The sequence below is a fragment of the Apus apus genome, chromosome 3, assembly GCF_020740795.1.
Source record: "Apus apus isolate bApuApu2 chromosome 3, bApuApu2.pri.cur, whole genome shotgun sequence".
NCBI lineage: Eukaryota > Metazoa > Chordata > Aves > Apodiformes > Apodidae > Apus > Apus apus.
In genome coordinates this window covers 80,460,389-80,482,483 of record NC_067284.1, presented here as the reverse complement: position 1 = coordinate 80,482,483, position 22,095 = coordinate 80,460,389, and positions in this window count along the sequence as shown.

The following is a 22,095-nucleotide window of genomic DNA, read 5'->3' as shown; positions in this document are numbered from 1 at the left end:
CCTCAGCTGGGCCTGCTGCAGCAGTAGGTCAGGATCATTGCTAAAGCAATTGATAAAAGGATGATCAAAAGTCTGGTTGAGGACAATGTTTACACCTTTTTCACCAGTAACAGTAGTTAATCTGAGGTTGTTTAGTTATCTGAGGGAATATTTTATAGGTAACATTTTTAAATTCCTTCAGTCCGATCTGCACATTCTTCTCAGCATGTATTCATGTAGTCAGTAAGTGCCAGTTAATAATGAACATTAAAGAACATTGAGTATAAGACTAGTGAATGTAAGGGACATCTGATTTTTTTGCAGCTTTCTTTGTGTTGTAGGTTCAGTTCTGTTAAATATCACGTGGTGTGGTAACAGGGAAGAAAGCTAGACATAATGTCACCAGAGAAAGGCAGAATTTGTACCTTCCTCAAGCACTTAAGCACATTCAGGAGGAAAAAGCACCGTAAGTTGCTTTGAAATGGTGGCCTTGAAAGTCAAATCCAGTAGCCCACAGTGATTGCAGCTATCCATAGCAGTTAAGCTAAGCAAAAGATTCAAACCTAACAGAAAAATTTAACTCCTCATTTTAGGAAATCACTAGTGATGTATTCTTTCAGCCATAGATGTAGAGAGAAATTCTGGATATATTTTTTCAGTTTCTATATTTTATACTTTATATATGTTTTCCCATTTATGCTTTTTATTATGGTGCTCAGCAGCAAAACTTTAAATGGTACTTTGGCTGCACTTTTAAGGAATATTTTGGATCATTTGGTTTCTAAAGAAGCGTTTTTTTCACACCCTGAGCACAGGTTTTGTTTTTTTTTTTTTTTTCATTTGTGACTTGCTTCACACTTAACATTTTCGAGCAGTTGTAGGTATTTATGATGTCTACATTTATGGTAACTGGTAATTGCTGCCATTAGTACATGTGTCACCTCCATTTCCCTTATGAGCTGTTCAGTAACAGTCATAAGGCAGGAAAGTATATTAAAATGATATTGAAAAAGAGAAATTTGAGTTTTTCTTGGAAAAGAAAAGCATCTTTTGTATGCGAAAGATGGCTCCCTTGTGTGTGTTCAGGGTGCCAATAACGCAACCAAAAAGGAAAATAATTCTGGTACTGAATTATAATAAAAATAAAATTGGATCAAAGCAGACAGAACTGAGTTCAATTTCCTCATTTACAAAATGAGGACATTTCATATTGCAGCATTATGCAGAACATTAATTGGAAAGATAATTAATGTTGAATTACAGTAGAAGTGCAAAAGTACAGGGCACAGATGACATCCACAGGAACATAATTTTTTTCTGAGGATAGGCAGGCTATTAGAAAGGATGCCAAATGGATTTATAATGAAAGGGAACATGAAATACAGTTGTTGCAGTCTTGTTATGACAGCAAATGACTGGACTTGTATTCTAACAGCTTTTACCAGCTCTTACACTGGTATGAATTTTGTCTGAACAACCACATTTGCTAGGGATTAGCAACTTCTGTTTTACTATTAAAATGCAGAGACTGGCAATGTACACTGGAAGTGTTGAAATGAGATTGGTCAGTGATGTTGCAGATGTTAATATTGTTGGGATTGATGCAAAGGAAAGAGAGAACAAGAGCGTTATGAATGAGAGCATGCTGTGTCAGTGCTGTGTCTGAGTGCGTTCATTGTTGGAGCACTCTGCTAAAATGTTATTTGCATTCAAGTGTTTATGCTCATGGATATAATTGTCCTGTATTCCTATTACACTTTGTAATACTTGTAGATTGGATAATATGAAGTATTAGCTGACAAAATATTGAGTTTGTGTCTAATGGAAAGTTTCTCGTATGATCATTTGGCTTGTGCAAAAACTTTAGAGGCTTGCGGAAGGTAGAAAATTAGTCTTTGACTTTGCTCAAAATGTGAGGAGTTGAGGAGCAGTCAGGAAATGAAAGGAGGCTGGCAAACTGGTGTCTTGGGAGGCTTGTGTACTTGTGAATAATATAAGATTATTGACATATGCTTGTGGGGTCTCCAGCGAGTTCACTGCTGTTCTGAATTTTACAAGGCAGTGAAGCCATTTTCATTACTACAACACTCATCAGCATTCCCCCATCAGTTAAATAAGTAATAGTTTCATTGTTGTGTATTTCTGATATATGCATAGGCAGTGTATTTTTATTCAGAGGAAAAAATTAAATACAGGGTAATCTTAGGAATTAGCCATGCCCCCAGAAAAGTAAAAAACCCCCACCAACCAATAAAAAACCTTATGAAAATGGAGCACCTATATTCTTCCCTCTTCATTTATTTTCTGCAGGCACAGAGAGTGATGGGAATAACTTGTGCAGATAAATGGGGTGGTCCCTTTCTTCATTCTGTGGATGACTTTTAATGCCATATGCAATCTTTCTTTCTTTCTTTCTTTCTTTCTTTCTTTCTTTCTTTCTTTCTTTCTTTCTTTCTTTCTTTCTTTCTTTCTTTCTTTCTTTCTTTCTTTCTTTCTTTCTTTCTTTCTTTCTTTCTTTCTTTTTTTTTCTTTCTTTCTTTCTTTCTTTCTTTCTTTCTTTCTTTCTTTCTTTCTTTCTTTCTTTCTTTCTTTCTTTCTTTCTTTCTTTCTTTCTTTCTTTCTTTCTTTCTTTCTTTCTCTTTCTTTCTTTCTCTTTCTTTCTTTCTCTCTTTCTTTCTCTCTTTCTCTCTTTCTTTCTCTTTTTCTTTCTTTCTTTCTTTCTTTCTTTCTTTCTTTCTTTCTTTCTTTCTTTCTTTCTTTCTTTCTTTCTTTCTGCCTTTCTTTCTTTCTTTCTTTCTTTCTTTCTTTCTTTCTTTCTTTCTTTCTTTCTTTCTTTCTTTCTTTCTTTCTTTCTTTCTGCCTTTCTTTCTGCCTTTCTTTCTGCCTTTCTTTCTGCCTTTCTTTCTGCCTTTCTTTCTGCCTTTCTTTCTGCCTTTCTTTCTGCCTTTCTTTCTGCCTTTCTGCCTTTCTGCCTTTCTGCCTTTCTTTCTGCCTTTCTGCCTTTCTTTCTTTCTGCCTTTCTTTCTTTCTGCCTTTCTTTCTTTCTGCCTTTCTTTCTTTCTTTCTGCCTTTCTTTCTTTCTTTCTGCCTTTCTTTCTTTCTTTCTGCCTTTCTTTCTGCCTTTCTGCCTTTCTTTCTTGCCTTTCTTTCTTTCTTTCTTTCTGCCTTTCTTTCTTTCTTTCTGCCTTTCTTTCTGCCTTTCTTTCTGCCTTTCTTTCTGCCTTTCTGCCTTTCTGCCTTTCTTTCTGCCTTTCTGCCTTTCTTTCTGCCTTTCTGCCTTTCTGCCTTTCTGCCTGCCTTTCTGCCTGCCTGCCTTTCTGCCTGCCTTCCTGCCTTCCTGCCTTCCTCCCTCCCTTCCTTTCTCTCCTTTCTTTCTTTCTTTCTTTCTTTCTTTCTTTCTTTCTTTCTTTCTTTCTTTCTTTCTTTCTTTCTTTCTTTCTTTCTTTCTTTCTTTCTTTCTTTCTTTCTTTCTTTCTTTCTTTCTTTCTTTCTTTCTTTCTTTCTTTCTTTCTTTCTTTCTTTCTTTCTTTCTTTCTTTCTTTCTTTCTTTCTTTCTTTCTTTCTTTCTTTCTTTCTTTCTGCCTTTCTGCCTTTCTGCCTTTCTGCCTTTCTGCCTTTCTGCCTTTCTTTCTTTCTGCCTTTCTTTCTGCCTTTCTTTCTGCCTTTCTTTCTGCCTTTCTTTCTGCCTTTCTTTCTGCCTTTCTTTCTGCCTTTCTTTCTGCCTTTCTTTCTGCCTTTCTGCCTTTCTGCCTTTCTGCCTTTCTGCCTTTCTGCCTTTCTGCCTTTCTGCCTTTCTTTCTGCCTTTCTTTCTGCCTTTCTTTCTGCCTTTCTTTCTGCCTTTCTTTCTGCCTTTCTGCCTTTCTTTCTGCCTTTCTGCCTTTCTGCCTTTCTGCCTTTCTTTCTGCCTTTCTTTCTGCCTTTCTTTCTGCCTTTCTTTCTGCCTTTCTTTCTGCCTTTCTGCCTTTCTGCCTTTCTGCCTTTCTGCCTTTCTGCCTTTCTTTCTGCCTTTCTGCCTTTCTGCCTTTCTGCCTTTCTTTCTGCCTTTCTGCCTTTCTTTCTGCCTTTCTGCCTTTCTTTCTGCCTTTCTGCCTTTCTTTCTTTCTGCCTTTCTGCCTTTCTGCCTTTCTTTCTGCCTTTCTTTCTGCCTTTCTTTCTGCCTTTCTTTCTGCCTTTCTTTCTGCCTTTCTTTCTTTCTGCCTTTCTTTCTTTCTGCCTTTCTGCCTTTCTGCCTTTCTGCCTTTCTGCCTTTCTGCCTTTCTTTCTTTCTTTCTTTCTGCCTTTCTGCCTTTCTTTCTGCCTTTCTGCCTTTCTTTCTGCCTTCCTGCCTTTCTTTCTTTCTGCCTTTCTTTCTTTCTGCCTTTCTGCCTTTCTGCCTGCCTGCCTTTCTGCCTGCCTGCCTTTCTGCCTGCCTTCCTGCCTTCCTGCCTTCCTGCCTTCCTCCCTCCCTTCCTTTCTCTCCTTTCTTTCTTTCTTTCTTTCTTTCTTTCTTTCTTTCTTTCTTTCTTTCTTTCTTTCTTTCTTTCTTTCTTTCTTTCTTTCTTTCTTTCTTTCTTTCTTTCTTTCTTTCTTTCTTTCTTTCTTTCTTTCTTTCTGCCTTTCTTTCTTTCTTTCTTTCTTTCTTTCTTTCTTTCTTTCTTTCTTTCTTTCTTTCTTTCTTTCTGCCTTTCTTTCTTTCTTTCTGCCTTTCTTTCTTTCTGCCTTTCTTTCTGCCTTTCTTTCTGCCTTTCTGCCTTTCTGCCTTTCTGCCTTTCTGCCTTTCTGCCTTTCTGCCTTTCTGCCTTTCTTTCTGCCTTTCTTTCTGCCTTTCTTTCTGCCTTTCTGCCTTTCTGCCTTTCTGCCTTTCTTTCTTTCTTTCTTTCTTTCTTTCTTTCTTTCTTTCTTTCTTTCTTTCTTTCTTTCTTTCTTTCTTTCTTTCTTTCTTTCTTTCTTTCTTTCTTTCTTTCTTTCTTTCTGCCTTTCTGCCTTTCTTTCTGCCTTTCTTTCTGCCTTTCTTTCTTTCTTTCTTTCTTTCTTTCTTTCTTTCTTTCTTTCTTTCTGCCTTTCTTTCTGCCTTTCTTTCTTTCTTTCTGCCTTTCTTTCTTTCTTTCTTTCTTTCTGCCTTTCTTTCTTTCTTTCTGCCTTTCTTTCTTTCTGCCTTTCTTTCTGCCTTTCTTTCTGCCTTTCTGCCTTTCTGCCTTTCTGCCTTTCTGCCTTTCTGCCTTTCTGCCTTTCTGCCTTTCTTTCTGCCTTTCTTTCTGCCTTTCTTTCTGCCTTTCTGCCTTTCTGCCTTTCTGCCTTTCTTTCTTTCTTTCTTTCTTTCTTTCTTTCTTTCTTTCTTTCTTTCTTTCTTTCTTTCTTTCTTTCTTTCTTTCTTTCTTTCTTTCTTTCTTTCTTTCTTTCTTTCTTTCTGCCTTTCTTTCTGCCTTTCTTTCTGCCTTTCTTTCTGCCTTTCTTTCTGCCTTTCTTTCTGCCTTTCTTTCTGCCTTTCTTTCTTTCTTTCTTTCTTTCTTTCTTTCTTTCTTTCTTTCTTTCTTTCTTTCTTTCTTTCTTTCTTTCTTTCTTTCTTTCTTTCTTTCTTTCTTTCTTTCTTTCTTTCTTTCTTTCTTTCTTTCTTTCTTTCTTTCTTTCTTTCTTTCTGCCTTTCTGCCTTTCTTTCTGCCTTTCTTTCTGCCTTTCTTTCTGCCTGCCTTTCTTTCTGCCTTTCTTTCTGCCTTTCTTTCTTTCTTTCTTTCTGCCTTTCTGCCTTTCTTTCTGCCTTTCTGCCTTTCTTTCTGCCTTCCTGCCTTTCTTTCTTTCTGCCTTTCTTTCTTTCTGCCTTTCTGCCTTTCTGCCTGCCTTTCTGCCTGCCTGCCTTTCTGCCTGCCTTCCTGCCTTCCTGCCTTCCTGCCTTCCTCCCTCCCTTCCTTTCTCTCCTTTCTTTCTTTCTTTCTTTCTTTCTTTCTTTCTTTCTTTCTTTCTTTCTTTCTTTCTTTCTTTCTTTCTTTCTTTCTTTCTTTCTTTCTTTCTTTCTTTCTTTCTTTCTTTCTTTCTTTCTTTCTTTCTGCCTTTCTTTCTGCCTTTCTTTCTGCCTTTCTTTCTGCCTTTCTTTCTGCCTTTCTTTCTGCCTTTCTTTCTGCCTTTCTTTCTGCCTTTCTTTCTGCCTTTCTTTCTGCCTTTCTTTCTGCCTTTCTTTCTGCCTTTCTTTCTGCCTTTCTTTCTGCCTTTCTTTCTGCCTTTCTTTCTTTCTGCCTTTCTTTCTTTCTGCCTTTCTTTCTGCCTTTCTTTCTGCCTTTCTTTCTGCCTTTCTTTCTGCCTTTCTTTCTGCCTTTCTGCCTTTCTGCCTTTCTTTCTGCCTTTCTGCCTTTCTTTCTTTCTGCCTTTCTTTCTTTCTGCCTTTCTTTCTTTCTGCCTTTCTTTCTTTCTGCCTTTCTTTCTTTCTTTCTGCCTTTCTTTCTTTCTTTCTGCCTTTCTTTCTTTCTTTCTGCCTTTCTGCCTTTCTTTCTTGCCTTTCTTTCTTTCTTTCTTTCTGCCTTTCTTTCTTTCTTTCTGCCTTTCTTTCTGCCTTTCTTTCTGCCTTTCTTTCTGCCTTTCTGCCTTTCTGCCTTTCTTTCTGCCTTTCTGCCTTTCTTTCTGCCTTTCTGCCTTTCTGCCTTTCTGCCTGCCTTTCTGCCTGCCTGCCTTTCTGCCTGCCTTCCTGCCTTCCTGCCTTCCTGCCTTCCTCCCTCCCTTCCTTTCTCTCCTTTCTTTCTTTCTTTCTTTCTTTCTTTCTTTCTTTCTTTCTTTCTTTCTTTCTTTCTTTCTTTCTTTCTGCCTTTCTTTCTTTCTTTCTTTCTTTCTTTCTTTCTTTCTTTCTTTCTTTCTTTCTTTCTTTCTGCCTTTCTTTCTTTCTTTCTGCCTTTCTTTCTTTCTGCCTTTCTTTCTGCCTTTCTTTCTGCCTTTCTGCCTTTCTGCCTTTCTGCCTTTCTGCCTTTCTGCCTTTCTGCCTTTCTGCCTTTCTTTCTGCCTTTCTTTCTGCCTTTCTTTCTGCCTTTCTGCCTTTCTGCCTTTCTGCCTTTCTTTCTTTCTTTCTTTCTTTCTTTCTTTCTTTCTTTCTTTCTTTCTTTCTTTCTTTCTTTCTTTCTTTCTTTCTTTCTTTCTTTCTTTCTTTCTTTCTTTCTTTCTTTCTTTCTGCCTTTCTGCCTTTCTTTCTGCCTTTCTTTCTGCCTTTCTTTCTTTCTTTCTTTCTTTCTTTCTTTCTTTCTTTCTTTCTTTCTTTCTGCCTTTCTTTCTGCCTTTCTTTCTTTCTTTCTGCCTTTCTTTCTTTCTTTCTTTCTTTCTGCCTTTCTTTCTTTCTTTCTGCCTTTCTTTCTTTCTGCCTTTCTTTCTGCCTTTCTTTCTGCCTTTCTGCCTTTCTGCCTTTCTGCCTTTCTGCCTTTCTGCCTTTCTGCCTTTCTGCCTTTCTTTCTGCCTTTCTTTCTGCCTTTCTTTCTGCCTTTCTGCCTTTCTGCCTTTCTGCCTTTCTTTCTTTCTTTCTTTCTTTCTTTCTTTCTTTCTTTCTTTCTTTCTTTCTTTCTTTCTTTCTTTCTTTCTTTCTTTCTTTCTTTCTTTCTTTCTTTCTTTCTTTCTTTCTTTCTTTCTTTCTTTCTGCCTTTCTTTCTGCCTTTCTTTCTGCCTTTCTTTCTGCCTTTCTTTCTGCCTTTCTTTCTGCCTTTCTTTCTGCCTTTCTTTCTTTCTTTCTTTCTTTCTTTCTTTCTTTCTTTCTTTCTTTCTTTCTTTCTTTCTTTCTTTCTTTCTTTCTTTCTTTCTTTCTTTCTTTCTTTCTTTCTTTCTTTCTTTCTTTCTTTCTTTCTTTCTCTTTCTTTCTTTCTGCCTTTCTGCCTTTCTTTCTGCCTTTCTTTCTGCCTTTCTTTCTGCCTGCCTTTCTTTCTGCCTTTCTTTCTGCCTTTCTTTCTTTCTTTCTTTCTGCCTTTCTGCCTTTCTTTCTGCCTTTCTGCCTTTCTTTCTGCCTTCCTGCCTTTCTTTCTTTCTGCCTTTCTTTCTTTCTGCCTTTCTGCCTTTCTGCCTGCCTTTCTGCCTGCCTGCCTTTCTGCCTGCCTTCCTGCCTTCCTGCCTTCCTGCCTTCCTCCCTCCCTTCCTTTCTCTCCTTTCTTTCTTTCTTTCTTTCTTTCTTTCTTTCTTTCTTTCTTTCTTTCTTTCTTTCTTTCTTTCTTTCTTTCTTTCTTTCTTTCTTTCTTTCTTTCTTTCTTTCTTTCTTTCTTTCTTTCTTTCTTTCTTTCTGCCTTTCTTTCTGCCTTTCTTTCTGCCTTTCTTTCTGCCTTTCTTTCTGCCTTTCTTTCTGCCTTTCTTTCTGCCTTTCTTTCTGCCTTTCTTTCTGCCTTTCTTTCTGCCTTTCTTTCTGCCTTTCTTTCTGCCTTTCTTTCTGCCTTTCTTTCTGCCTTTCTTTCTGCCTTTCTTTCTTTCTGCCTTTCTTTCTTTCTGCCTTTCTTTCTGCCTTTCTTTCTGCCTTTCTTTCTGCCTTTCTTTCTGCCTTTCTTTCTGCCTTTCTGCCTTTCTGCCTTTCTTTCTGCCTTTCTGCCTTTCTTTCTTTCTGCCTTTCTTTCTTTCTGCCTTTCTTTCTTTCTGCCTTTCTTTCTTTCTGCCTTTCTTTCTTTCTTTCTGCCTTTCTTTCTTTCTTTCTGCCTTTCTTTCTTTCTTTCTGCCTTTCTGCCTTTCTTTCTTGCCTTTCTTTCTTTCTTTCTTTCTGCCTTTCTTTCTTTCTTTCTGCCTTTCTTTCTGCCTTTCTTTCTGCCTTTCTTTCTGCCTTTCTGCCTTTCTGCCTTTCTTTCTGCCTTTCTGCCTTTCTTTCTGCCTTTCTGCCTTTCTGCCTTTCTGCCTGCCTTTCTGCCTGCCTGCCTTTCTGCCTGCCTTCCTGCCTTCCTGCCTTCCTGCCTTCCTCCCTCCCTTCCTTTCTCTCCTTTCTTTCTTTCTTTCTTTCTTTCTTTCTTTCTTTCTTTCTTTCTTTCTTTCTTTCTTTCTTTCTTTCTTTCTTTCTTTCTTTCTTTCTTTCTTTCTTTCTTTCTTTCTTTCTTTCTTTCTTTCTTTCTTTCTTTCTTTCTTTCTTTCTTTCTTTCTTTCTTTCTTTCTTTCTGCCTTTCTTTCTTTCTTTCTTTCTGCCTTTCTTTCTTTCTTTCTTTCTTTCTGCCTTTCTTTCTGCCTTTCTGCCTTTCTTTCTTTCTTTCTTTCTGCCTTTCTTTCTGCCTTTCTTTCTGCCTTTCTTTCTGCCTTTCTTTCTGCCTTTCTGCCTTTCTGCCTTTCTTTCTGCCTTTCTTTCTGCCTTTCTTTCTGCCTTTCTTTCTGCCTTCCTTTCTGCCTTTCTTTCTGCCTTTCTTTCTGCCTTTCTGCCTTTCTTTCTGCCTTTCTGCCTTTCTGCCTTTCTGCCTTTCTGCCTTTCTGCCTTTCTGCCTTTCTGCCTTTCTGCCTTTCTTTCTGCCTTTCTGCCTTTCTGCCTTTCTGCCTTTCTGCCTTTCTGCCTTTCTGCCTTTCTGCCTTTCTTTCTGCCTTTCTTTCTGCCTTTCTTTCTGCCTTTCTTTCTGCCTTTCTTTCTGCCTTTCTGCCTTTCTGCCTTTCTGCCTTTCTGCCTTTCTGCCTTTCTGCCTTTCTGCCTTTCTTTCTGCCTTTCTGCCTTTCTGCCTTTCTTTCTGCCTTTCTGCCTTTCTTTCTGCCTTTCTGCCTTTCTTTCTGCCTTTCTGCCTTTCTTTCTTTCTGCCTTTCTGCCTTTCTGCCTTTCTTTCTGCCTTTCTTTCTGCCTTTCTTTCTGCCTTTCTTTCTGCCTTTCTTTCTGCCTTTCTTTCTTTCTGCCTTTCTGCCTTTCTGCCTTTCTTTCTTTCTGCCTTTCTGCCTTTCTGCCTTTCTGCCTTTCTGCCTTTCTGCCTTTCTGCCTTTCTTTCTTTCTTTCTTTCTGCCTTTCTGCCTTTCTTTCTGCCTTTCTGCCTTTCTTTCTGCCTTCCTGCCTTTCTTTCTTTCTGCCTTTCTTTCTTTCTGCCTTTCTGCCTTTCTGCCTGCCTTTCTGCCTGCCTGCCTTTCTGCCTGCCTTCCTGCCTTCCTGCCTTCCTCCCTCCCTTCCTTTCTCTCCTTTCTTTCTTTCTTTCTTTCTTTCTTTCTTTCTTTCTTTCTTTCTTTCTTTCTTTCTTTCTTTCTTTCTTTCTTTCTTTCTTTCTTTCTTTCTTTCTTTCTTTCTTTCTTTCTTTCTTTCTTTCTTTCTTTCTTTCTTTCTTTCTTTCTGCCTTTCTTTCTTTCTGCCTTTCTTTCTTTCTGCCTTTCTTTCTTTCTGCCTTTCTTTCTGCCTTTCTTTCTTTCTGCCTTTCTTTCTTTCTGCCTTTCTTTCTGCCTTTCTTTCTGCCTTTCTTTCTTTCTTTCTTTCTTTCTTTCTTTCTTTCTTTCTTTCTTTCTTTCTTTCTTTCTTTCTTTCTTTCTTTCTTTCTTTCTTTCTTTCTTTCTTTCTTTCTTTCTTTCTTTCTTTCTTTCTTTCTTTCTTTCTTTCTTTCTTTCTGCCTTTCTGCCTTTCTTTCTGCCTTTCTTTCTGCCTTTCTTTCTGCCTTTCTGCCTTTCTTTCTGCCTTTCTGCCTTTCTGCCTTTCTGCCTTTCTGCCTTTCTTTCTGCCTTTCTTTCTGCCTTTCTTTCTTTCTGCCTTTCTTTCTTTCTTTCTTTCTGCCTTTCTGCCTTTCTTTCTGCCTTTCTGCCTTTCTTTCTGCCTTTCTGCCTTTCTGCCTTTCTGCCTTTCTGCCTTTCTGCCTTTCTGCCTGCCTTTCTGCCTGCCTGCCTTTCTGCCTGCCTTCCTGCCTTCCTGCCTTCCTGCCTTCCTCCCTCCCTTCCTTTCTCTCCTTTCTTTCTTTTTTTCTTTCTTTTTTTTTCTCTTTTTTTTTTTTTTTTTTCTGGTCTCCTAGCACAATCCACCCTGTTTTTTCCTGATGGCACAGAATTTTTTTCCCCTGACGGTTATTTATTTAGAAAAATGTTTCTTTTTCTTAATCCCCTCCCCCCACCCCCTCGGGGGCAAACCACTGAGTTTGTCCTTACTTGCCATGTGTGAGCTTCTGGACACCCACCTTCTTTGCTGCTGTGGTACTAGAGGCAGGGTCAGCCATTTATGCATCATCATTGTGCTGATGAAATATCAAAAGAAGCTTCATGCACTGAGGCTGTAACGTGGTGAGATCTTACTCCAGTCGGCCCCTGAGGGGCCACTCTGCCCGTGTCTGGGGGAGCTGCGACATGGCCTGCTGGAGGCTGCCTCCGCCAAGGCACCGTTAAATAGTGTCCCCAGTAAGCAGGGCAGCCCCGCATCAAGAGGACAGGATAGTGACTGGAAGGGGACCAGGAGCAGCAGTGGAGACTGACCTTCCTTGCACCTCGGTCCCTCTGAAGTTGAGAGGGGATGCCTGGTTGCACGATGTTGGAGCCTGGGGCCTTGCTGTGCTGACGGGAGGTTGTGGAGGGGAAAACCCCTCTCGACTTGTCTCAGGAGCAGTGGGAAAGTGGCGTCTTCCATGGCCGGCACAGCCTGCAGCCTGGGGTTCTCCAGCCACAGGAGTTTTCTCTCTCAGGCTGTCCAACACTGTATCACCTGCTTTTAAAAGTGAGAGGAGTTGTCTTCCTGTGTCTCAAAAATATGGTTCGGCTCTCAGACTGCCCTGGGGCAGGTACATGAGGGAATCAAGAGTCCCTGCTGGTGACCTACATCTGTCCTACAGACCTCTTGTGCCAGCCTGCCTGTGGTGAGTGGTTGGAGGGTGCTGGTAAATGCAGTCCCCACTGCTTTCTGGAGCATTTTCTAGTGGTAAATCCCAGCTGTGGTCTCACAAGAGAGAAAAAGCATAGCGTTGGAGGCTGTGGGGGAATGGGAGCACACAGCAAGCCAGCGTGGAGAGGAGACCGTCTCTGAAGGCTGTAGATGTTTGATGAGTGTGTTCCCCACAGTCAGAGATTAACATGTGGAGCAAAAAGCCATGTGAATTATGTGTGCACTGCAGACCCTCAGCAGAGCAGTAAATGTGTCCAAGTGCTGGGGTTTGCTCAGGCCTCTTGATGTTGTCTGGTGGAGCAGAGTATTCATGGCACAGGCGTAAACAGGGCGATAAACAATCTTCTTCGGTTATTAAATGTGAATGCCTCTGTGGTACTTAATGGCTTTTGCAGGCCCTTTTATGCCTCTCTTGCCCCTGTGCCCTGGCTGTTACCATTTTATATAAACAATCTGAAGCACAAGAGACAGAATGTGTGTTTTATACATGGGTGATTTCAGAGTTTCCATGCAGTGCAGGACAGGCCCTTTAGGGCTTTCTCAGGTTGCATTTTTCACTGCTAGTGTTTTGAATGGTTTACGATACAGGGCTGCACAAGTGCTTTGTCCACAAATGAATTGTGTGCTAAAAGCCCAAGGCCACTGAAAGAGATGAAAAATTCATTAATATAGAAAGGCAACTATGTAATACAGTAGAATAAGTATTACTATTAACTGCTGTAAATACAAAGCTGTTTGCAGGTATGACACTCCAGAATAACAACTACAGAAGTAGCCTGCATTTGCTTCAGAAGGAAAACTGCTCAAATTCCAGAATTCAGTCAGAACCACTGAGGGTAAACAGAAGAGATGAGGCAGTGTTAGCATGGATGCAGTGATGCTGCAGCCCTTCAGTGGCACAGAAGTGGAGGTGGATGCTGACTCACCAAGGAAAGTGTATCAAAGGAGTCAATATGGCAAATCATGTTTGTTGAGTAAGGTGCAGTTAAAAAATGAAGCCACACACAGCATCTGATTGCAAAAGATGGAGCAGAATGGAATGAATGGAAGCTAAATAAACTAAAAGTTAAGGTGAGATCCTTTCAGGCAAATTGAGCTCCTCTTGCCTACCTGCCCACAGATTACATTTACACTTATTTACATGAATGTACATGAAGCCCCATTTTATGATACAGCAGGTTCCAGGACTGAATCCTGCTCTCTGCCTCCATAACCCACCTGTCGCCACATGTTTCTTCCATGTGGGTCCTGCTGCACCCCATGGCCACCCAGGGTCCCCAGAGGCAGTGCCAGACATGGGTCTACAGGCTGTCAGGGCTACTGAGATGCTACAGGAATTTCATGGTGAGCTTGAAGAGAGGAACATGAGCTTGAAAATAAGTGCATTGAAGGTTTTTTTGTGTGGTTTGCCCATACTCATGGGGGCCAGGCAGGAGTCATCTCTAGCCTGGTGTACCCTGACAAGCTTGCATGTTATTCTCTGGGCTCCTGAGGGTGTATGCCAACTCTGTCTTCTTGCAACTTTTCCATGCTGCCACAGGGTTTCCATGTTGCTTCTGTTTTCACCGAAAACCCAAATTGACTAAATTTCTCAGTGACTGTGAAAGAATAAGCCTTTGGGCTCTTCATACTGTCTGGCAAGGGGTATGCTGTGTGGCAGATTGGTATCCTGACAACGCCATCCTCTTTGTCTCAGGGCAGGCAGGAGGTCCCTGGCAAAGCTGCACTGGGTCGACGTTCTGAAGGTATGGAAATCATGCATGGTATAGGCCTATCAGTATGTCCATGGCATTTACCATACAGTATTGGTGCACTGGAAGAGTAAAACACCAAATTAGTTTGTTTCAGGGGTGGCTGGGAAAATAGTGGCTGTTATTTAATAGAATAATAGAGTAATAGGATGTGCTGAGTTGGAAGGGACCCATCAGGATCATCGAGTCCAACTCCTGTCCCTGTGTAGGGCACCCCAAGAATCACACCATGTGCCTGAGAGCATCATCCAAATGCTTGAACTCAGGCAGCCTTGGTTCTGTGACCACTTCCCTGGGGAGCCTGTTCCAGTGCTCAAACACCCTCTGGGTGAAAAACCTTTTCCTGATACCCAGCCTAAACCTTCCCAGATTCAGCTTCCTGCCATTTCCCCAAGTCCTGTCATTGGTCACAGGATTGAAGAGATCAGTACCTGCCCCATCTCTTCCCCTCGTGAGAAAGCCAGAGACTGCAATGAGGTCACTCCTCAGCCTCCTCTTCTCCAATCTGAATAATCCAAGTGACCTCAGCTGCTCCTCATAAGTCGTAAGTAAATTTGAATATTTAAAAATTGATACATACACTTACTAATCTTTTTAATGCTAAAACTGAGGGTAATTTGATTGTGTTCTGTGGTGATTATATAGAAAACACTTCCTTTTAGAAATGGTTGTTTAGAATTAAATGGAACATTATATTGCTGGGGTTCACAGACTTTTGCTAACTTACATGAGCATAATAGTTGTAATTTAATTATGTGTGTAAGTAATCCAAAGCAATACAAGGTTTTACAAGGATAATTGGTAAGTTGTCATGTAGGTGGTTTCTCTAAATGGCTTTATAACATTTAGAAGGACAAAAGAAATTGCACATAAATAATAGGTTATTAGAAATAAATGGCTACACAATTATTCATATAATCAGAAAATGGACAAATTCAGCTCACAATGGCATTCTTCAGAACACTACAGCTACAATATTTGCATAAAATAACATCTGAAATTCACAGTTGGCTTTGTTTCCTGTTTGCAATGCCTTATGTAATTACTGCAGCAGTCCTCTTTTGAAAAAAAAAACCCAAACAATTATCATTTGAATTCTGTTAATTCTAATGCTGTGAATAATTTGCCACATATTCAGTAAAATGAAATTGTATTTTTGGCCCCTTAAATATGAGTGAGCCACCTTACAGGGATACATGCTTGACACCTTTGTAACCATCTCTTTCTGATTTATCTTATAAGATTTTTGCATAGAAGTGTCATAAAATTAATTCTTTTGGAGAATACCTTTGGGGAGCATAGCTGAATGTCAGGGATTGTTACAGAAAAAAAAACCCCAAACCTTAATTTTCCTTCTCTGGACCATAAATGTTATTTGAAATTAAATATAAGAGAAGAGCAGAGCCACATCTGCTCTTGGATGAATGCTCTCCATAGAAACAGCTGCTGTAATGGCACGGGCATACGTCTATTTGGGCTGAGTTTGACCTTTTAAGTGCTCCCTCGTGTACTGCAAATGTTCCAAGTTCCTTTCTATTGAGGGGAATGGGAGGGAATTCATATTGTGCTCTTGTTTTGTGCCATGCGAAGACAGTTGAGTTGCTGAGGAGCTGGCACTGGCTTAGTCAGCAAGTATTAGTTTCCTTCTATCTGTTTGATTTCCAGGTTCAGTCAAAAGTAAAATATGAGAAGACCTATCAAAATGCCCTCCAGCAAAACATGGCATGATCCTGCCCTGTAAATGTCAGGCTAGTGTTTGTATTGTGCCAACCCATTCCTCTGTGCCGAGTAAAAGTAAAAAGCCCAATCTGCTTTCACGCTATTACAGGAGAGAGATGCCAAATTACTGGGAAAATCCCGAGGGACAGTAAATTCTCTTTAGTTGTACATAATTTTGTCACTTCTCCTCTGAAGGCAATAGTCCTGGGAATGGAGCCATCAGCTGCTCTTCTGTTGAAGCTGTTGCACTTAGATTAAAACAAACAACATTAATTGGGCAACACAATGGTACAGAGTCCAGCTGGAGACCTGTAACCAGTGGAGCTCCCCAGGGATCGGTGCTGGATAACCTGGATGAGGGGGCAGAGTGTATCCTCAGCAAGTTTGCTGGTGATACAAAACTGGGAGGATTGGCTGATTCACCGGAAGGCTGTGCAGCCATTCAGTGAGATTTGGACAGACTGGAGAGCTGGGCAAAGAAGAACCTAACAAGGTTCAACAAGAACAAGTGCGGAGTCCTGCACCTGGGAAGGAACAACAAACTGCACCAGTACAGGTTAGGAGCTGACCTGCTAGAAAGCAGCTCTGTGGAGAGGGACCTTGGAGTCCTGGTGGATAACAAGTTGTCCATGGGACAGCAATGTGCCCTTGTGGCCAAGAAGGCCAGTGGTATCCTGGGGTGCATTAAGAAGACTGTGTCCAGCAGGTCGAGGGAGGTTCTCCTGCCCCTCTACTCTGCCCTGGTGGGACCCCATCTGGAGTATTTTGTCCAGTTCTGGCCTCCCCAGTTCAAGAGGGATAGGGAACTACTAGAGAGAGTCCAACAGAGGGCTGCGAGGATGATTAAGGGACAGGAACACCTGGCTTATGAAGAAAGGCTAAGACACCTGGGGCTGTTTAGTCTAGAGAAGAGAAGACTGAGAGGGGGATCTTACTAATGTGTATAAGTATCTGAAGGGTGTATGTAAAGAAGAAAGGGCCAATCTCTTTTCAGTCGTGCCCTGTGATAGGGCAAGGGGCAGGGGATGCAAACTAGAGCACAGGAAGTTCCACCTCAACACGAAGAAAAGCTTTTTATTGTAAAGGTTATGGAGCATTGGAACAAACTGCCCAGAGAGATTGTAGAGCCTTCTTCTCTGGAGACTTTCAAGACCTGTTTGGATGTGTTTCTGTGTGACCTGCCCTAGGTGGTCCTGCTCTTGCAGGGCGTTGGACTCAATGAACACCAGAGGTCCCTTCCAGCCCCTACCATTCTGTGATTCAGAGGGAGCATAACATTGACTGTTGAGAGATGGGAGGTGAGGGGCTGAAACTTGAGCAGGAAGGGAAATTACTAGTTTCTTGTATTCTGCAGTAATACATTAGTTGCTAAACTCTGCATTTTTACTGTATTTCTCAAACAGAAATGTCTGCTGCTGTGGTTCCTGGTGCAGAGGGCAAGCCCATGGGTGCATGTCAGGCATGCACACAAGGTCAGAGGCCCTTAGGGAGGCTGGGGAATGTCCATCTGCCACTTCTGACAGGATTAGACATGGGAGAATGAAAATATATGGACATATAGAAATGACAACAATATGATCCCCAGGTCAAATGGAAATTTCTGCTCTCACAGTATCACTCATCTGGGCAATTTCCTCTGTCTGTGTGTCCTACACTTGCTGAATATGAAAATAGTACCATCTCCATGTCTCCTAGGACAAGAACAGGACTGCTGGGAAATAAATGTCAAAGAAGGCAGGCTGGAGCAGTTTGAAAAAGAGTAGTTTTTGGCAGATGTATGGTGGGAAAAAGTATCTGAGGGTTACAAAAAAATTCTGTACAACCCACTGTTCTGCTTGTCCCTTTTTGTCCAACTGTCCTCCTGTAGTTTTCAGCCTCCAGTGTGACTCCACTGTATTTTAACCATTATCTGAACATAGCCATTCTGACATATATAAGACAGCAGAGTATGACTTTACTGTTACCTTGTCCCACCTGCTCCGTGTCAGCATGGACACACCTGAAGCAGCACAGAAAATAAAGGAAAAGAGGAGTTTTTTTTGCTTTTGATGGCACTTTGCCAACGCTGCCTAGGAGGAGAATGGGTGGATAATCTAATCTCTAGTTTGCAGTGTCACTTCTAGTCTGTGCTCTCTGCAGCTCTTCTGGAGAGAAGAGATTAAAGAGCTTCAAGATGTGCCAGCATTACATGGAAATCTTGGCAAGCAACATCTCTGGGAATATCAGTGTCACGGTTCTTGGCTTTTAAACTGTCGTTTTGTTCCCACTGTTTGTTTCCAGGGAACGTATTCAATGGCACAAGCCCCACTCACCTCTGATAGGCCAGCTGAGGAACTGAGCTTAATGTTGCAACCAGCAGGTGCCGAGGATTTGTTAATCACCTTAAACCAGCTACTTCAGAAAGGACAACTAAAGGGAGCAGCAAGATGAAGAAAAGGAGGCAGCAGGTAAGAGAACAAAACAGGGGTGGCTGGCTGGGAGTTAAAAAATGCAGCAAAAAGAGTCAGAGTTTTCAGCACTTTGTAACCGATTTATTCACACCACAGAAGCCTCCATCTCACCCTAATCTACATATAGTTTCAAGTCTCTGTGTGTGTATTCAAGGCATACCTAGGTACTAGTGTAGTTACTACTATTTGTACACCAAAGTATATTTGTGCAGGATTTTTACTCCTGTAAATTTTTTGTTATCAGTCCTAATCCTCAAACAAGAGATGAAGCTGCTGTAGTTAGTATTTATTGACCAGCTAAATAACAGTCTTTCTCCAGCACTGAGTTTACTGACTTTTTTTGTTTTGTTTTATTGCTAATGAAATTTTACAACATTTTAGTTGTAGGGGGATTTTATTATTTATACTAACTTTGGAAGATTTGTGCTAATATTAGCTAATTATATTACACAACTTTCCACTACAAATTCTGGTTCTGCTTGTGTAGAAGGATATACTCTGAGTCTAGTTTGCCCTTGGTATTAATTTTGAATCAAAAGTAAATTATTTTTACTTTTTCCTGATAAATACTTCTATTGATCTCTCTTTTACTTAAGACCCTGCTTTAAGACAGAGCACTTGTTTAAATCAATCCCTGTTCAGAAAGACATGTGAGAACAGGCTTAGTTTAAAGTCTTCTGTAGACCACATGGGACTTCTCCCTGGATTATAAGTGTTCGTATTATGAAACTGTTTGGGTTGAATCCATTTGTTGTGCTCTCGTTCCCGCTTCATCCACCACTGTCCTTGATGTCAAATGATGATAAAATATTCCCTCCAGATAAGTGAGTGTTTCTAAGGTGGGTTAACCCCAAAGTCCTCAGAGGAGATTGTTGTAGAGATTGCCCTCTTCAAAGCTGAGACTGCTTTTTCTTCACCCCTTTGCTCTGGGTTCCTTCATCCCAGAGGGTTAGAGCTGTTCTGGTGCGTTGAAGATGGAAATGGTCACTGCTACTTCGGTCCAGTGACGACCTTCCACAGCAGGATGGAGGCCACAAGTTTGTTGCCAAGGAATGCCTCTTATTTCTTGTACTCTCCTTTTAAAATATTTCATGTTCCGCATACAAGGCATTGCTGAGGTGTCGAAGCAAACTCGTACCATTAGTTTTCAAAATCAGTCTGCCTGTGATTTAATGTTATCTGAATTATAATGCCCCAGATCCCTAATTAGGAAAAAAGTCTAAATGTTGAATTCCTTAAAGTGGGCATATATTTATATCTGGGGCTGGTCTGTTCTGTTTTAGATAATGTGACCAGCTGAGAAATGCTAACCCAGAGTTTTAACCATTATTTATTTATTGAACTGCACAAAAAACTTCTGTGTAATACAAAGTGCTTTTGTGAAATACTCCTGCCTTCTGGTATCATGTAAAATATTGAGCACTAGACAGTATTTTGGTTATGCATTTAATATCTGTGACAGAATGGGGAATGTATGAATATATATTTCTATGTATTCTGTGGGATACAATGAACTCTCTGAAAGTGCTAATGACAGGCTGCAAACTTCATTTTGATTGAAGGGTCAATCCTTGCCTTCCCTCCCTTCTGCATGCAATGCAGTCTGGAATTTGAATACATGGCAGTACCAGCTGCCAGTAGAAGGCTGTCAAGTTCAGAGTTGTTTCTCTGTAAGTACTATCCTGAGCAAGATGAAGTGGTGGTGTGTCTTCTACATCTGTGTTACATAAGTGAGCCCTCAGAGATGTCTGACCTGCAAAACAAAAAGTGATACCTCTGTTTGTGGTACAGTGCAAAGGTGCAAAAGGTCACATTTGGAATATTTTTCTTCTTGAATGCCTAGGTATTCAGGGATTTGTATTAAAGTCCAGTGTTTCTAGGCAGTTCACCATGGCCTATACAAGGAAAAAGAGTGGGGTTTTTTTTCTTTTTTTTCTTTTTTTTTTAAGGGTACCCTGACATGAAGAGCCATAAACCACCAGCAGGCCTTCATGAACTCGTTGGCCTCATGAACTCTGTCAAGCTGTGTACCAGATCCAAGTAGGTTGTAACACTTTTTCTGTTTGTTTCCTTGAACATATCTAGAGGGTACATTCACTTTCTGCCAGCCTTTTGTGGAATTTGTCTTTAATGAGAGATAATTTTCCTGATTGTTTGAATTAATAGCAACGTATGAAACAAGCTTTGAAAACTGGGTTTTAACAATATTTTCTTTCTCGTATATGTCAGTTCCTGACTAAAATGCTAGGATCCAAGTCTCATTTTACTCAACTCTAGTTCTTTGGTAATTTTAAGTTATATTTGCTTTGTCCTTGGCTGCCAAGTGATTCTCAAAGTCACCTTTCTTTAATATTTCTTTGCTTTAAAGTTTAGAGATGTCTGTTGGCTTTTAGGGTTGCTTTGTCCATGGAAAAGATTTGTGACTAAGTTGAATATAGACAGGTTCCAGGGGAAAAAATGCCTACACTCTGAGCCAAAGTTAGAAAAGTTATTCCCTTTTGGAGGTGTATATTGTATGTAATTATTATTCGTGTGTAACTTTTAGTAGATCTACAATAAGGCAGAGACAATATCCCTTTAAAATCTTTTGTATAGTAACTTTAGTAAGGACCATTATTTTTCTGAATTCCCTGGCTGATGTTCAGGTGGGTGAGTGACTCAAAAGGCCTTCTTTTTCCTTTTTTTTTTTTTTCTTTTTAAAATTACTGCCATGCCAGCACTTGTTCCATGATTGAGAATATAACTGGATGCTTAACTGACCCATGTGAGCAGGGTTCATCCTTATGTATTAGCATGGATAAATAATAAATGCCATTTGTTTCCACAGGTGCTTTTTCTTGGACAGTCAAGCAATCCAACTAATAGCATAGAAATACCCTTTGAGATATGAGCTGCCTTGTCCTTTGAGGGCTTTTGATTTGCCTGTGGGTAACCTTTCCCCACAGATGTATTTGCTCAGGATTGCTATCAAGATAACCTTTACTTCCTTGCGAAGAGTGAGCTTGGTGTCTGTTTATCTCAGGAAGACCTGCTTTCCCCTGCACCATTAGCGTTAGCCAGAGGCCCTGAGTGAACTGTAAAATGTTTCAGTGTAGCAGGCAGAGCTTGGGGTTAGGAGATACGCCACAAGAACTGGATGCAGATGACATGTATAATAATTCTGATTCTCCTATGTGACCTTAAGCAAATTATTTCTTCTTTTGCACTTTCTCTGAGCTGCAGGCAGGCGGTTTTTTGTTCATTGACACTTAGCACCACAGGTCCATCTTTATTCATGCTCTCATCCTTGAGTCAAAGCCTCTTTGTGGACATTGGGAACCTTGCACAACTCATTGGTTAAGCTAATCTGTAGCTCCTGAGCTGTTTCTGTCAAGCCAGGGCAGCTCTGTCTGGTTAAACTCTGCGTGCCTGTGGGGCTTCAGGTTTGATCCAAAACCCTAGGGTCTCTCTTCACTAATTCCAGTGAGCTTTAGATCAGGAATTTAATGCTTTGTGGGATGTTTTCAGCATGGGAAGCATGTATGCATTCCTGGTGTTTCAGTGCAGTTTTAAGCTTCTGACTAATTCCTATTTACAGGTTTTGCATTGTAATGATTTATACATTTGTAAAATGAAAGTAGAATTGTTTTTAGGTTTCCTGGGGATTGCAATCATGGACACACCTGGTCTAATTAGAGGTTTAATTTCTCTCCTGAATTCAAGTCTGAATCCTTTTAACTATCCAGAGAGACAGAGAACAAAAATGATTGTGAAGTATTGAGCAGAGCCGGTTACAGAAAGAAAAGAGTATTGTTGGGTGGCCATAAAGTCTGCAAAGCACTACCACAGATAAAGAGTAAGATGTCTCAGTGGTTCTATCAATCTGTCTCCATAACAGGCTTGTTAGAGAAGCAATTGTGAGACATACAGTTTTCCAGACTTGGCTTTGTTTTCCTGTTGTGGGTTTTTTTCCAGTTTCCTCTCCCTCTGAGTGATGCTACTGCAACTCTTGACTGTGGTTACTCTGTTAGTGGTCCTGCAGAGTTTAGGAGCCTCCCTCACAGCTCATTGTACGGAGGGGTGTACAAGTGGAGGTCAAGTGAAAGTTGGAATTTGTGGGCTTGAGACTGAGATTGGATTTAGGATAATTTAGGTCCTTGAATCCTAAATTAGGACCCAAAGAGCTTTGTATAGCTACTGTTCAAACCCTGGGGGTTTCTAACTTATACAGGGGCATCTTTGCTTGTTCCCCAATGGCCTGCACTGTTCCTCTGTACATGTTGGAGATTATCCTTGTCTTGACAAGTGAAGCAGCTAGGGTATTAAATGATGTCTGAACCCTCTGCAGGCACAGAAATGAAACTGTTCTGCCTCTGGCTCATGGGCTGCTTGTTTCTGCAAGTGCTCATGGAATGGGTCTATGGTAGGAAACCATAGACTGATTTCTTTATAATTACACCTAGAGAAGGGGCAGTGTTGCTGCCTAACATGGTATGTTAG